At 37.6% G+C, this 3,960-nt stretch overlaps 1 pseudogene; it reads right to left on the bottom strand.

Annotated features, from left to right (window-relative positions):
• Nucleotides 1-700: 700 nt before the first annotated feature.
• Nucleotides 701-2,557, bottom strand: LOC109702427 (lactosylceramide 1,3-N-acetyl-beta-D-glucosaminyltransferase-like; annotated as a pseudogene).
• Between the last annotated feature and the right edge of the window lie 1,403 nt (nt 2,558-3,960).

Raw genomic sequence — 3,960 nt, forward strand, 5'->3', positions numbered from 1 at the left:
TTAAAATTCATGAATTTGAAATCAAGTTGTTATTGGAAAGAACAATCATTTCTCTATTGAGAAGGGCCTAGTGGGCATCAGATAGCCCATGTTTTGTGTCATTTTTCTAACATTAAATTCCAGTTAAAGCAGAGCTAATGACTTTTTTCAAATTTCACACTCACCTTTGAGAAAAAGACACAAATATATTTTAAATAATGCCAATACTTTCTAGGTAAATAGTTACATGGTTGTAACCATTGATGATTCAACTGTTTATTATGAAAGTGTTGACAGTTTCCTGCACTCCGTCCTCAGACCAGAGATTTTTACCAGATTTTGCACTTTGTACTCTGGCAATGCTTACTCCCCCACTTACTCCACAAAGTGCTCTTTAGAAAAAACCAGGGTACATTAATTTCTTTGAAATGCTGTAGTACACATTCATTTGGTATTTTTCAAAAGCTGTTATTCTAACACCAAGGTTTCTTAATAGTATCTCCACACCTCATATATATATATATATATATATATGGAATTAAATAAGAACTTGAGTATTGCATTTGTTCTTTCACTCATTATATCATCCCTTTTAAAATTTGAATTCTTCTGAAATGAGTTTAGGCCATGAATTAGATGTTACATTGAATAGCTTCCATTATGAAAGACAAATTTTGATAGATTGTGCTTTCAGATTCTCTCTTTGTCCTTCGCATTCATTTTACGTATAGACAAACATGTAAATGTTTTCATCCAGTATTGGCTCAGTGACATTGATAACATCACAGTGATCATGTACTATTATACAAACACAGCCCTGGCAAGGATATGTGTACATACAGGTCAATTTGCATATGAGAACTACCTCAGTGAATCTGTAGTATTTTGGACCAAAAAAATAAAAGCCCTTAGAAAAATTTTTTCCTTACAATCTGTAGCATCCTTCCAAAAGTACAGAAGATATTGTACATGTCTATGAGATGTCATCATTTTTCGTAGATACAGGGATTATCAAAAGCTTTACGTTCATCAGAGACAAACACATGGTACAGTGGTACTATCCCCATTTTTTTTGCACAGAGGTGCATGAACACATCATCTATGTAAAGACTAGAACTCAGTGTCTGTGACACCTCATGGACTTTGTCAGCCACATCACTGGAGATGACATAGGCAGTGCCAGCCCCATAATCAGCATAACTTGGCCACTGGTTCATTTCCTAGCAAACATAGTATCTGATGCTTTTAACCCCAATGGGAGGAGCACCAAGATGAATATGACCAATCCAAAAGTCTTGAACACCAGTTTGTTTTAACCCATGATGGTATTCAGTAATATTTGGCATGTGAATAAATGTGTCATCAGCAACCGTCATCAAGAATTTGTCATGTGGACAAGAGGAATTTGCACAATTGAACTATGGAAGTCTTAAGAGTAAGATTATAGAAAGAATTGGTAAAATTTTGCTGAATTATATCACTGTACACTAGGTCTTCCCAAACAGGTTTTCTTTGCAGTTCTTCCTGGAGTGAAGGAGGAGTACCTAAGGCAACCAGAGTTTTGAAGCAGGCATTTTAAGACTGAACAAAGTTCTAGTTGCCCCACATTCTTCTAATTGCAGAGAATCATAATTCTCAGGAAGAGTCTTTACAAACAGTAAAAGGAGGACATCTTGATCTTGACATTTCTCCTTTTGGTTAATCAAGTATGGGTAGCAATCTTCCTCTGAGCTGTTGTAGGAGATGGGTATCATTCACAAAATCATAGGTATTTACAAGAGTAGGACTTCATATTTCTCATAATTGGATTATGAATTGGTCCCCTACAAAGCACCAAGCTTAGTATGAAACAAGTGGATAATAAATGAAAAAACTGGCAACTTTTAGTCTTCTGCCACTAACCAACATCCCATGTCCACTTGCAGGTATTTCTTTTCAAGATCCATAATAAACAGACTCTTGCTTCTTCAAGAACATAGAACTTTCTATTTTGCAGAACTTGTATGTGTAGTCATTTAAAATGGAAAAGGATCTTCTACCATGCATAAATTTCTTTTAATGTCATTATCTCTGAGATTGCAAAAGCTTGAACACACTGTAGAATGAGGACATTGGCACACAGCATCCTTCCACTCTGATATTCTTGTGGAGTTTTGTGTGTGGACTCTGCTCTTTCTATGAACATGAACTGCTATTGTGTAGTGCACTACAGGCAGGATGCTGGGAAGGCTTCAGAGATGGTCCAGGTATAGATCCTCCATCAAAGAATCTTTAAGTGTTTTGCTGCATGGTGGAAACTGGACCAAATTCAAGTCTTGCTCTCCAGAGGTCAGCTTTTCTCCCTGAGGCAGAGAGCAAGTCACTGATGTCAAGAACAAAAGCTTTGGGTTATAAGTGCCAGGTGAGGCCTGGACAGCCAGAGCCCGCTGGAATTCCTTCTTGTAGGGAGCCAGCTGCAGTGGCAAAGTAGAGAAGGCCAAATGGGACCTGGCCAAGGCAGGGGCACTATTTGTCACTACTGGCTTCACACCATGATCCTCTTGATCTCTGCCTCCTGAGTAGCTAGGATTACAGACATGATCCACTGTCACCAGGCTTTAAGAAGGAACTTGTGGGCAGGTGTTAAATAGTAGCCATCAAACCAGCTTCTCAGAGTTCCATCATTCAGGGGGTATTGTAGTTTCTTCTAATCAGTAGACTTCCATCTAATGAGCATGCAAGAATACAGCAAAAACATTCAGAGGGAAAACAGGTGTTGAACAAATTGCTTATTGTTTCCTCAACTCTTTGAAAAACTCAAGCCATCTTTCCATTTAGGCCAGTGAGGTGGCCATCCCAGTATTTCCCAGATGCCAGAAGAAGAGAAACTTCTCTTCAGCATGTGTCAGGACAGTTGGTGTGAACTCTGTTTTGGGGTCTAGGTGGTAGGAATTGTTACAGAGTTGCTAGAGTCCCAGCTACAAATAGAAATTAGAGTCATTCATCCACACACTGAGCATCCATGTTCTTTTGATGCTTTGCCAAATCATTCCAATGTAATGTCATTGAAGTGTGATAACATGTGAGAATGGATGCAGTGTAAAAGTGTGGAATCCATAAGTGGAATGATCATTTGGGAAATAGCATTGAGTCAATTTGTTATTAAATGAGTCTAGAGCTCCAGTGTGTGAGTCTCACTCTTCCACCTAGAAATGTATGTGAGGTGTTTTAGGAGTTAATGACCTTTGAGGATGTGAACTTCACCCTGGAGGAGTGGGCTTTGCTGGATTCTTCCCAGAAGAAGCTCTACAAAGACATGATGCTGGAAAACTTCAGGAGCCTGGCTGCTGTAGGTAAAAACATTACCATTCCCTTACTTAGTCAATCAGAAAGCAAGTATTTCTTTGATATTGGTGCTGTTGAATCATTTGGTTTATGACAAATGAACATTTTCATGAAAACAGCAGTAGGCAAATGGCTTCATACCACGAATACTACAGGTTTAGTAATTTTTCTATAATGTAATAATTAATAATGATTTTCCTGGGTCTAAATTTTAGGAAAGCATTGGGAAAAAAACACTGAAGATGACTACCGAAAAACTGTACAGAGGTTTATGCAGTTAGTTATAAAAGTTTAAAGTAAACAACACGTGGTCCCAAAAAAAAAAAAAAAAAACTAATTCTATCTGGGGGCACTAACACTGTCTCTTTAAGCTTGTAAGAGGTCTACAATCTTTGCCAAATCTTACTCTAAAGGTAAAATTTTAAATTAACAGCCCTAGTAAGGAAAAAGCATTGCAAGCAATTGTTTCCTATGGGGAAGCAAAACCTAAAACCTGTTTTAGGGAAAAAGACATTCAAGGCTTTGGAGGCATTCCTTTTCCTTCTAAGTGCCTGTAAGTTTATCGCAGATATGAGAAAAAGTATTTAAAGAGCTATAATTCTAAAAGCATCATTTGCTTACAATAAAGATAAAATTTCATTGTATTTGATCACAAGG

Source organism: Castor canadensis, chromosome 14 (genome assembly GCF_047511655.1).
Source record: "Castor canadensis chromosome 14, mCasCan1.hap1v2, whole genome shotgun sequence".
NCBI classification, from domain to species: domain Eukaryota; kingdom Metazoa; phylum Chordata; class Mammalia; order Rodentia; family Castoridae; genus Castor; species Castor canadensis.